Source organism: Elaeis guineensis, chromosome 16, assembly GCF_000442705.2.
Source record: "Elaeis guineensis isolate ETL-2024a chromosome 16, EG11, whole genome shotgun sequence".
NCBI lineage: Eukaryota > Viridiplantae > Streptophyta > Magnoliopsida > Arecales > Arecaceae > Elaeis > Elaeis guineensis.
In genome coordinates, this window is record NC_026008.2 from 44,876,397 (window position 1) to 44,889,455 (window position 13,059).

The window sequence follows — 13,059 nt, forward strand, 5'->3', positions numbered from 1 at the left end:
CTCCACATTTGGTTGACGAGGAACAACTTGATGTTTGATTCCCGATGATTTTCGATGCGATTTGTTTTTGAGATAGCGTTAGACATGGCAGTGGAGATCATCAATGCGATGTCCAGGCTTTTGAAGACTTGGAGCTCCCACTCTGCTAGCTCACGCAGTGATCTATAGGATGTTCATTTTTTGAGGCCCCCTTTGTTGTATCTGAAAGTCAACTTCAATGGGAGTGTTTGAGATAATTATGGTGGGACTGGATTTGTGATTCGTGGACCTGACTCTAAGCTTGGTACGGCTTGGGGAGTCACTTAATAAAGACTACGATTCTTAGGGGGGACCTTTGCACGGCCTGGGTCGGGATTGTATTTATAGGCAGATATTGGGGGTGGGTCAGCTTGTTGTGGAGGATAACTCAGCAGGGCAGTGTCCTGACTTCATAGCTGTATCCGCGGTAGAGCCACTCATCTTCTTCTGCATGACATCTTGATTTTGTTGGAGGGATGCACTATACTAATTATAAGGCATGTTTTCTATGAGAAGAACATTGCAGCTGATTGGGTGGAAACCTTTGTAGCTGAGCATGTTGGAGAAGTATTTTGGACTGAGATAGGGGTTATTCTTGAGCAACTCCGGGATACTTTATTTTCAAATTTTTTTTTATTGTATTCATATAAAAATTGTTTAAATAAACCATCTTATCAAAAAAAAAAGAGAAATTATTGGTTAGAACCATCATACCACGTATATTATCGACCATTTAATAAAAAATATCATATCTTACTAGAGGAGGTTAATGTTGCAGAGATAGCATAGTAGTTAAAGAATGCTCTGAAATAGAAAAATTATTGGTTAGAATCATTATACCAAACATATCTTCGATAATTTAATGAAAAATTATCATATTATCCTAGGATAGACTAATGTTGCGGAGCTGAAGGATATTCTCGAAATAGCAAATTTTTTTGTTGAAACTATTGTATCGAATGTATCTTCAATGATTCTGACAGCCCTCATTTTTGGAGTTTGTCAAGATCAGCTTTGATGACTGTATCAAAGATGACAGAGGTGGTTTCAATTTTATCATCCGAGATTCGGATGCGAAGATTTTGATGGCGAGGGAGTCTCAATTTTTTGACTCGACCGTCTCCGATGCTGAGCTTCGTGCCGTTTGGACAGATATTATCTGTGCAAGGCAAGAGTTGCGGGCTGAGAGCATCTTCATCGAGGATGATTCTGCCACTGTCACTGCTTGGATCTAAGATGAGGTTGAATATCTGAATATTTATCCAATTTTCTACGACATCTGGAGGTTCCTTCATTTTTCCATTGAGATCACTATTCGACATATTTATTGGAAAGCCAACGATGCTGCAGATTGGGTGGCTTTCTTTATTGTCAAGTGTTGGTGCAAAAATCCGTCTGCGCCGGAGAAGCTGGAGTTGTGGGGGTCGCGGTCGCTGCCGGGACCTACAAAAGAAGTCTAAACTGGAGGTGGGGTTGCTCCGGCAAGACCCTCCGATGCTCAAATCAGTTCTCTGCCTCAACAAGAATGGAGCGCTCGAACCGAACTTTTAGCAGAGTCTCTAGGTAAAAATGAGAGCTTAGAGAATAACGTATCTGGGGTCTCCCCTTTTATAGACGGAGGGGAAAACAGACTGATAGCGATATCTGTAACCGTCTGACAGTGGGCCGCCCAGAGTCAGGAGGAATTTATTGCGGAGAGTAGTGGAGTGGAATCGTGGCTATCACCGGGACATGCTACGTGGAGTCTGTCGTGGGGAGTGGAGTGGCGTCCGTTGTCGCGACTTGCTAGAGGATGGAAGAATCGTGCGGTATCCGTCACAGAAAGTGAAGCAGGATCGTGGGCATCATAGCGATTGGCCAAGGAGTAATGGAGCCGTGCGGAATCCGTCGCAGAAAGTGGAGCAGGATCGTGGGCATCATAGTGGTTGGCCAGGAAGTAATGGAGCCACGCGGAATCCATCGCAGGAACTGGAGCAGAGTCGTGGCCATTACTGCGGCCACGCCAGGGAGTGCAGGCCTGTCGGCTGAAGCTCGACTGGAGTGTCTGGCGGGGAGAGGTGGTTAGCTATCCGCTCTAGAGGAGCCTGGAGTCCGGTTCTCGCAGGAGTCCGAATGGAGTCTTCCTTCAGTCAAAATCGGGGGTGATGTCCGGCTCCTGTAGGAGTCCGGGCGGAGTCTTCCCGTAGCCGGAGTCAGAGACGAGGTCTGGCTTCCGTAGGAGTCTGGGCGAAGTCTACCTGCAATTAAAGTCAAGGGCGAAGTCTGGCTCCCGTAGGAGTCCAGACGAAGTTTACCAGCAATCGGGGTCAAGGACGGAGCCCGGCTCCCGTAGGAGTCCAGGCGAAGTCTTTCCGCAGTCGAGGTCGTGGACGAGATCCAGCTCCCGTAGGAGCCCGGGCGAAGTCTACCTGCAATCAAAGTCAGGGGTGAAGTCCGGCTCCCTTAAGAGTCTGGACGAAGTTTACCAGCAATCGGGGTCGAGGACGGAGCCCGGCTCCCGTAGGAGTCCGAGCGAAGTCTTTCTGCAGTCGAGGTCGGGGACGAGATCCGGCTCCCGTAGGAGCCCGGGCGAAGTCTACCTGCAATCAAAGTCAGGGGTGAAGTCTAGCTCTCTTAGGAGTCCGGACGAAGTTTACCAGCAATCGGGGTCGAGGACAGAGCCCGACTCCCGTAGGAGTCCGGATGAAATCTTTCCGCAGTCAAGGTCGGGGACGAGATCCGGCTCCCGTAGGAGCCCGGGCGAAGTCTACCTGCAATCAAAGTCAGGGGTGAAGTCCGGCTCCCTTAGGAGTTCGGACGGAGTTTACCAGCAATCGGGGTCGAGGACGGAGCCCGGCTCCCGTAGGAGTCCGGGCGAAGCCTTTTCGCAGTCGAAGTTGGGGACGAGATCCGGCTCCCGTAGGAGCCCGGGCGAAGTCTACCTGCAGTCAAAATCAGGGGTGAAGTCCGGCTCCCTTAGGAGTCCGGATGAAGTTTACCAGTAATCGAGGTCGAGGACGGAGTCCGGCTCCCGTAGGAGTCCGGACAAAGTCTTTCCGCAATCGAGGTCGGGGACGAGATCCGGCTCCCGTAGGAGCCCGGGCGAAGTCTACCTGCAATCAAAGTCAGGGGTGAAGTTCTACTCCCTTAGGAGTCCGGACGAAATTTACCAGCAATCGGGGTCGAGGACGGAGCCCGGCTCCTGTAGGAGTCCGGGCGAAGCCTTTCCGCAGTCGAGGTCGGGGACGAGATCCGGCTCCCGTAAGAGCCCGGGCGAAGTCTACATGCAATCAAAGTCAGGGGTGAAGTCCGGCTCCCTTAGGAGTCCGGACGAAGTTTACCAGTAATCGGGGTCGAGGACGGAGCCCGGCTCCCGTAGGAGTCTGGGAGAAGTCTTTCCGCAGTCGAGGTCGGAGACGAGATCCGGCTCCCGTAGGAGTCCGGACTGAAATCTGGTAGTTGTAGGAATCTACCGTTGGAGAAGTTCAGCCGTTGGCGAAGTCCGGGGTAGTTCGGATTGGAGTTGAACATGGCTGGAAGAAGTCTGGAAGGGATTCGGGGAACGGCTGATAGTCGTAGAAAGTCGGCTGGCGACGGAGCTTAGCGAGCGCTTAGGGCGGTTTAATAGATAACTGGGGGAACTCATGTTGAAGGAGCTCGGGTGGTGTAGTGGGAGTTCGTCCGTCGGGGGAATTCAGTCAGCACTGTGGGAATCCAGCTATTGGAGAAGTCCGGGGAGATACCATCTGCGGTCGAAAGCCGGAGGAGTCTTGGGAGGGTCAATCCTGTTAAGAATTTCGGCTGAGGGTATTTTATACCCAACATCAGTCTCCCTACTTTCGAGTTCGAATTTCGAATGAAGGAAGTACAGAAAGATTGTCACAGCCGAAGTTGCTCCCTCGATGTCCGCACGCGATCGTCCTCAGATATTTTGGCATTTAATGCGCGTGCACCGGAGTCTTTTCAAATCGAGGTGATCCGAAGAGGCTCTTTTGGAACCTGCAGCGGAACGGTGCTCAAGGCTCTTTCTCCCACTTCTCTTCTTTTCTTCTTTTTCACGCCCTCCTTTTCTTTTCTCTTTCTCTTCTTTTTTTTTTTTTTTTAGGCATGGACGCCGAAGAAGCACAGATGCTTGCCAGGGGCCTGAAGGCTCTCAAAAGAAAGGGCGCCGCGGCCTTCGGACCGGCGAAGAGGGCCAGAGCGGAGGGGACGAGTTTGGCCGCGCCCGCCCAAGCGACCTCAGCCGCCGACGTCCTTCCAGACACTGAGCGTCCCGCCGCTCGGGCTTCTCCGAGGGGTTTGAGTTCTCCTACCGAGGTCCCCGCTTCAAAGACCTGTCCTGAGGAGGTGCCAGGGGGTGAGAGGAGGAAGAGGAGGAGACCTTGGCCCGCAGGGTCGGCAGTCGTCGGGTTGCCACTGAAGAGTCCTGCGGCTCTGAAGAGGAGCAGGGGGATGATCCCTTTAGTGACAGGGATCTAATAAAAAAGCTGGTAGATGGGTGCTCACTGCCCGAAGTCGTCCAGAGGATCGTCCGCGTCGATCCTACACAACGAGTCTGGGACTCACTGGGGGCCTTCCTCGAGGTAAGTAGATTCGTCCTCCTTTTTCCTTTCGCTTCTTCATTTAATTAACTTTCCAGCTCCCATTCTGACTCTCCGGTTGCCCTTGCAGCTCGGGCATCAACTCCTCGCCAACATCGAGATGACAAACAAGGTAGTGGAAGGTCAGCAGGCCGAGGCTGCTCGCCTTAAGGAAATGGCCCTCAAGGTGGTCGGTCTCCGAGAGGTGCTTGAGAGAGAGAGACAGACCTCGGCGGAACAGAAGGCCGACCTGGAGGAGATGGTGAGGAGGGCGGAGGCCGAGGTTGCCAACATGGCGGAACAGATCCCGACCCTGATCTCGGAGGCCAGGAGTCAAGCGGTGGAGGAGTTCAAGACTTTCATCGAAATGAAGAAGCTGAAGGTTGAGTTCGGCCAAGCCGCATTCAATAAAGGGTTCGAACTCTGCCAGGAGAAGATGGTCGTAAAATTTTTCGAGCTCGACCTCAGCTTCTTGGACGAGGCATCCGAGGATGAAATCGGACCCTCCACCGCCGTTGCAGCCGCCGCAGTCCACCCCCCAGAGGTGCCGAGTCCCCCCGTTGATCCAGAGGTCCAAGACCTCTAACTTTATATTCTTCCTTTATTGCCATTTTTCTTCTTTCTTTTGTCTTCAAGAAACGTTCAGTCAATAAAATTGGTCTCCTCCTTTTGGGGGACTTTTCTTCTCTTCTTTTTCTTTCTTTCTTTCTTCTTCTTTGTAATGAGCTACGTTTTAACGCGTTGACCTTCCGATGGCAGCGCCCCGTCGAAGCGCTTCCCTTGCCTCAGGGGATTCTGCTGAAGTCTACAATCCAGCGGCTGAAGAAGGAAGTCCTCCATTTAACAAAAAGGTCGAAGAAGACGGAAGGCGAGCTTCGCAGGTTGAGGGAGAGTCATTCCGAAGCCACCGTGGAGGCCACCTACTTTCAGAATCTCCACGTGAAGGGGATCATGGAGTACAGCCGGAGGAAGGTGAACTTTGAGAAAGAGCTTGAGGAACACAAGAAGCATGCCAGTGATCAAATTTGGGCTCAAGCCGCCAAAATCAATTCCCTTAAGGTGGAGCTGTCGGCTGTCCGGGAGAGGATTGGTCAGCTGAAGGAAAGTTTATCCCGACTTTTGACTCGGGCCGACAGCGATCGGGAGTGGTCGAAGAAGGTCTCCGACCTCCAGCAGCAGCTCCAGGATGTCGAGGCGAGCTACGATGCGTACCGGGCTGGCTGGCGCAAGTAGGTGGATGAATACAAGGGGAGGCTCCGGATGGCGACCGACGAGGATGCCCACCTTCAAGGGCAGCTGGCTGGCAGGGCTCAGCTCGCTTCCTCTCGGGATTCCAGCGAACTCCAATCCCTGAGAAGAACTGCAGAGGAGCTTTCTATCGCCCTTGGGGGAGGACGGTCGAGCTGTAGTAATTGAAGATCCAGCTGGCATGCGAGCAGCAGGCCGTCAAGGACGCGGAGGCAGAATCTGAGGTCCTGAGAAAAAGGCGTCGAGAGGCGGAGAGCGAAAGCCAGCGATATCATCGAAGATACATGGAGATATTAATGAGAGAGAGAGAATTGAAAGCAGAAGTCGGACGTTTAAGGGATTCCCTGGCGAGGGTCGAAGTCGAAAGTCCGAGGTCGAAGGAAGCTAGGCCCCCTTAGGGCTCTTTTTGTCTTTCCGTCTTCCCATGTATATATTTTTTCTTCTGTTGTTTCGTTTTGTTCTTGTCGTTTTGCTTTTCTTTCTTTAGCCTGTTGGACTTTGTAGTGTATATTTTGTGAATGAAATGAAAAGAGAATTTTGTGTTACCTCGTCTACGTGTTGTATTAAATTATCATCCGTCGAACTTATTTTGTCTTTTGACTTGTCCGATGTCGATGTCGTTTGGAGGTGCCCAATCATCGCCACACTGATTTGCATTTCTTGTCGTCCATGGCCGTAGGCTCGAGCTCAGTGGTCCGAACTCTGCATTACCTCGAAGGGGTCGTTATTTTCTTGACCTGTGTCGAGAGCCTTCTTAGAGGCTGGGGATGTTTGGTAGGAACTTTCTGTCTTTGTTGAGATGAGGTTCCCTAGGTCTTTGGTGTGGTTTATTTTTCGTCTGTTGTCGGTGTAATTCATCGCTTTCCTTCTTAATTTTTCTCCTCTTTTCGAGTGAGGGTTCTCCCCTTGCTTTTCGCGGGGTCGCGTAGAGGTGTGGAGGTGCCATTGAGGAGACTTTTCCCTTTATCCGAACATGTTGGGTGACCAGGTTTTTGTCATTGTCAGGACGAGGTCCTCCTTCTGTCCTTGACGTAGTCGATCTCAGCTCAGGTTAGGACGAGGTTCTCCTTCTGTTCCTGACGGAGCTGTGGGGGCACATAAAGGTCGTTGTGAGGGCCTCTCCCCCCATCCGGTCTAAAAGAATCGATTTTTCGACTTTGCTCATGTCAGGACGAGGTTTCCTCCTATTCCTAACATGGCTGTGGGGGCACATTAGGGCATTGTAGGACCTCTCCCCCCATCTAATCTAAAAGAACCGGATCTTCAACTTTGCTCACGTTAGGGCGAGGTCCTCCTCCTGTCCCTAGCATGGCTGTGGGGGCGCATAAGGACGTTGTAGGGCCTCTCCCCCCATCCGATCTAAAAGAACTGGATCTTCGACTTTGCTCACGTTAGGGCGAGGTCCTCCTCCTGTCCCTAACATGACTGTGGGGGCGCATAAGGGCATTGTAGGGCCTCTCCCCCCATCCGGTCTAAAAGAATCGGGCCTTTGACTTTGCTCATGTTAGAGCGAGGTTCTCCTCCTGTTTCTAACATGGCTGTGGGGGCGCGTAAGGGCGTTGTAGGGCCTCCCTCCCATTCGGTCTAAAAGAATCGGGCCTTTGACTTTGCCTATGTTAGGGCGAGGTTCTCTTCCCATCCCCAACATGGCCCAGGGGGCATCCAAGGGCCGTTATATGGGCCTCTCCCCTGATCCGATCTTAAAATAATCGGACTTTCATTTTGTTCATGTTAGGACGAGGTTCTCCTCCTGTTCCTAACATGACCATGGGGGCACTCAAGGACCGTTATATGGGCCTCTCCCCCGATCTGATCTTAAAATAATCGGACTTTCATCTTGCTCATGTTAGGATGAGGTTCTCCTCCTGTTCCTAACATGACCATGGGGGCACTCAAGGGCCGTTATATGGGCCTCTCCTCCGATCCGATTTTAAAATAATCGGATTTTTATTTTGCTCATGTTAGGACGAGGTTCTCCTCCTGTTCCTAACATGACCATTGGGGCACTCAAGGGCCGTTATATGGGCCTCTTCCCCGATCCGATCTTAAAATAATCAGACTTTCATTTTGCTCATGTTAGGATGAGGTTCTCCTCCTGTTCCTAACATGACCTTGTTTTAATTGTTTGAAGGGGTTATCCCCAATCGTAACAAGTCCCTGCCAAAAGGGAAAGACATGCAAAGTCGAAAGGAATTTTGATTCAAAGCAAAATCGTGAGTAGTACATTTACAGGTTTCTCGAGTCCCATGGTCGTGGAAGGTCTGCTCCTCCTTGAGGCCCTCCAGTGATGGAGTCGATGGTCCCGATTGGAGGCCGATCTCCGGGCTGCTCCTCCCTCCTTGGCGGTTCAGGTTGCGGCAGGGCCCTTGGCCGATCTTCTCTACCCTCAGGCCGACGTCGAATGAACCTATCGAGTCGACCTCGCTGGATGAGCTCCTTGATCTCATCTCGGAGCTGGATGCATTCCTCCGTGTCATGGCCGTGGTCGCGATGGTAGAGATAGAACTTGTTGGGGTTGCGCTTCCCGGGGTGTGTGCGCATCCTCTCTGGCCTAGGGAGCTGCTCCCTAACCTCCATCAGTACCTGGGTCTTCGAGGCATTGAGGGGAGCGTAGTTGCAGAATCTTCTCGGTGAAGAACCCCGTCGAACTCCGCGGTCCGGACTTCTCTACCTATGTACCCGGGGAAGAGTATGGACACGCTTGTGCCTGGGAGAAGTTCGAGAACGTGGCCGAGCTTCTCTCGGTCCTTTTTCGACTGCGGGCTTACTCGAGTCTCCCGCCTGCCGCTCTCTCGCAGTTTCCTCATCCTTCATTTTGAAGGCTTCTTCCGCTTGGGCGTACCCTTCGGCCTGAGCCAACAGATCAGCAAAATCCCTGGGATACTTCTTCTCCAGGGAGAACAAAAGGTCATTCTTCTGAAGGCCGCCCTTCAGAGCGGCCATTGCTACCGACTGGTCCAAATTTCGGACCTTCAGTGCTGCGACATTGAAACGGTTGATGTAGGCCCGAATGGACTCCTCCTCCCTCTGCTTGATATTGATGAGGGACTCCGAACCCTTCCGGGGGCGCCGGCTGCTGACAAAATGGGCCACAAATTGGTGGCTCATCTGATCGAAGAAAAAGATGGTACCTGGCTTCAGCAACGAGTACCAGTTTCTCGCCGCTCCCTTCAAGGTGGATGGGAAGGCTCGACATAGAATGACGTCGGGTGCGCCATGAAGCAGCATCATCATCCGGAAGGCCTCCAGATGATCAACCGGGTCTGAAGTCCCGTCGTAGCTTTCGAACTGGGGAGTTTGAAGTTTGGTGGGATCGGTTCCTCCATGATCATTTGAGAAAAGGGAGGGTCAGTGCAAATATTCTCACCATAAGCGGGGGGAGCGTGGTGGAGTTCTTCGATCCACCGGTTCATCTCCTTGAGCCTCCGGTCCAGAAAATCCTCTCGACTACGGGTCTCGAGGGTCCTCTGGCAGAATGGGGGTAGAGATCTTTCAGGGGTGGAGTCGTGATCCGACTGAGGGCTCTCCACCCTCGGGTTCGTCTCTCCAGGAAAGATGAGGCGGCTGGCCCAAGTGGCCCGCCTCATCGCTGGATTCTGGTGTTCCGGTGACACTCTTTCCAGGCGCACTGATGCCTGCGGCTGCTGCTGCTGCTGCATGGCCTGCACAGCTTCAGTGAGGCCTCTGACCTGCTGCACCAGCAGATCAAATTGCTCCGCACCGACCGCCGTTGCCGGAGGAGAAGGAGGAGGCTGAAAAACTGGAGGTAAGGCCGGAGCCTGAGGTCTGGCCGCGGAGGCCGTGGATCGTCGCGTGGACGCCTTGCGGGGAGGCATCGGGCAAAGACCGAGTGGGGGGAGGAAGAGAGGATGCCGGAAAAGATGCCCGGGGGCGGTCCCGTTGAGCGCTCCTTCAAAAACAAAGGTACTGCGAAGGCACAGCCCTTCCTCTAGCGCCAATCCTGTTGGTGCAAAAATCCACCTGTGCCGGAGAAGCTGGAGTTGTGGGGGTCGCGGTCACCGTCGGGACCTGCAAAAGAAGTCTAAACCGAAGGTGGGGTTACTCCGACAAGATCCTCCGATGCTCAAGTCAGTTCTCTGCCTCAACAAGAATGGAGCGCTCGAACCAAAATTTTAGCAGAGTCTCTAGGTAAAAATGAGAGCTTAGAGAATAACGTATCTGAGGTCCCCCCTTTTATAGGCAGAGGAGGCAACAGACTGATAGCGATATCTGTAACCGTCTGGCAGTGGGCCGCCCAGAGTCAGGAGGAGTTTGTTGCGGAGAGTAGTGGAGTGGAATCGTGGCTATCACCGGGACATGCCACGTGGAGTCTGTCGTGGGGAGTGGAGCGGCGTCTGTTATCGCGACTTGCCAGAAGATGGAAGAATCGCGCAGTATCCGTCACAGGAAGTGGAGCAAGATCGTGGGCATCATAGCGGTTGGCCAGGTAGTAATGGAGCCGCGCGGAATCCATCGCAGGAAGTGGAGCAGGATCGTAGGCATCATAGTGGTTGACCAGGGAGTAATGGAGCCGCGCGGAATCCATCGCAGGAAGTGGAGCAGAGTTGTGGCCGTTACTGCGGCCACGTCAGGGAGTGCAGGCATGTCGGCTGAAGCTCGGCTGGAGTGTCTGGCGGGGAGAGGTGGTTAGCTACCCGCTCTAGAGGAGCCTAGAGTCCAGCTCTCGCAGGAGTCCGGATGGAGTCTTCCTTCAGTCAAAGTCGGGGGTGAAGTCCAGCTCCCGTAGGAGTCCGGGCGGAGTCTTCCCGTAGCCGGAGTCGGAGACGAGGTCTGGCTCCCATAGGAGTCTGGGCGAAGTCTACCTGCAATTAAAGTCAGGGGCGAAGTCCAGCTCCCGTAGGAGTCCAGACGAAGTTTACCAGCAATCGGGGTCGAGGACGGAGCCCGACTCCCGTAGGAGTCCGGGCGAAGTCTTTCCGCAGTCGAGGTCGTGGACGAGATCCGACTCCCGTAGGAGCCCGGACGAAGTCTACCTGCAATCAAAGTCAGGGGTGAAGTCCGGCTCCCTTAGGAGTCCGGACGAAGTTTACCAGCAATCAGGGTCGAGGACGGAGCCCGGCTCCCGTAGGAGTCCGGGCGAAGTCTTTCCGCAGTCGAGGTCGGGGACGAGATCCGGCTCCCGTAGGAGTCCGGGCGAAGTCTACCTGCAATCAAAGTCAGGGATGAAGTCCGGCTCCCTTAGGAGTCCGGACGAAGTTTACCAGCAATCGGGGTCGAGGACGGAGCCCGGCTCCCGTAGGAGTCCGGGCGAAGTCTTTCCGCAGTCGAGGTCGGGGACGAGATCTGGCTCCCGTAGGAGCCCGGGCGAAGTCTACCTGCAATCAAAGTCAGGGGTGAAGTCCGGCTCCCTTAGGAGTCCGGACGAAGTTTACCAGCAATCGGGGTCGAGGACGGAGCCCAGCTCCCGTAGGAGTCCGGGAGAAGTCTTTCCGCAGTCGAGGTCGGGGACGAGATCCGGCTCCCGTAGGAGTCCGGGCTGAAATCTGGTAGTTGTAGGAATCTACCGTTGGAGAAGTTCAGCCGTTGGCGAAGTCCGGGGTAGTTCGGATTGGAGTTGAACCTGGCTGGAAGAAGTCTGGAAGGGATTCGGGGAACAGCTGATAGTCGTAGAAAGTCGGCTGGCGGCGGAGCTTAGTGAGCGCTTAGGGCGGTTTAATAGATAACTGGGGGAACTCATGTTGAAGGAGCTCGAGTGGTGTAGTGGGAGTTCGTCCGTCGGGAGAATTCAGTCAGCACTGTGAGAATCCGGCTGTTGGAGAAGTCCGGAGAGATACCATCTGTGGTCGAAAGTCGGAGGAGTCTTGGGAGGGTCAATCCTGTTAAGAACTTCGGCTGAGGGTATTTTATACCCAACATCAAGTATTCTAGAGATTAGATTTAACGTCGAGATGACATCTATCTTCATGTCTTAAAAGATATTTTATATTCTGACTCTTTAGACTGCTCTCATATTAAAATGATGTGACCATTATATAATACTCTAAATGTCATCATTTATCTACAACCCTCATCCACATGCAATGCACTTATAGCAAATGGAATGGAATGGGTAACTTATAGGTGGAGAGTTAAAGGTTGCGCGCGCAACATCCCACAAAACGTTGAATCTTTGGTAAAGCAGAGGACGCCACAGCTTTATTAGAGCATGGACGGCAGTTCACAAATACAAGTAACCAACATCAGTAGGTAAACCATTAAATGCTTTTCAATATTGCGTCGGTGGTTGGCAAATTTCCCATGGATTAAGGGTTCAATTCCAGCCCAGCCATGCGTCAAGCATTATTGATTGCGATCATTTTTTTGAACATATCTGTTCAAAGGACGTGGCCGATCCTCCATTTTAATCACCCGGCCCTCTCATCTCATGTTTCCTCAGCAACGTGAGCTAGGTAAATTAGTTAACGACAAGGTCCCACGTCCAACGTGAGCTAGGTAAATTAGTTAACGACAAGGTCCCACGTCCAAACCTTACTCCATTATTCATTTATTTTTCACAAAGGGACACGTGCGAAGCACGTGTGACATTCGAGTTAGGATGACTTGTACTTTTGTGATGGGAGCTACTGGAATCATTGCATTCAACCCTTCCTCTATTGTTTATTAATTAATGTTTTTAGTAAAACATGTGCATCGCACGTGTAATGTTTCAATGATGGTAACTTTGTGCATATGATGTGGGATCGTCCTTTAGACCGTATGCAAGGCCACCATAGCTTATATCCTGCACCACTTACGCCACGTAGTGGTGTGCCATGCCAACCATAACATTTCGTTCTTGTGAGCCAATCATTAAAATAGATGATGGGGTCCAAATGAAATGAGATAATTAACATATTATACCACCATACAGTGAATGGTATCGTTTCTTTGAAGCCACTTGTATGAGGGGATCCGATTGTATCTTTCATATCAAAAAAAGATTAACCTTCTTTGTATGAGACTATCATTGGATCACCCACCGTGCAATTCTAAAGCACTTCAAATCCATTCATTCATCCATCATTACAAATCTCAAAGGCAAGCAACTGATCCAGTGGTGGATTCATGCGAACGAAGATGCATCCTTCTTTGCTGTGAAAAATACACCCTCTGATCCGAATACGTGATCGACAGGTCAATTCTGATTAGGTCTTTCTATTGGCACCACTCTCCATGGAATGTGAGTTGGGGCCAGACCTTGGATTCTTCTCACTATTTCTCAGATCTTTCTTGG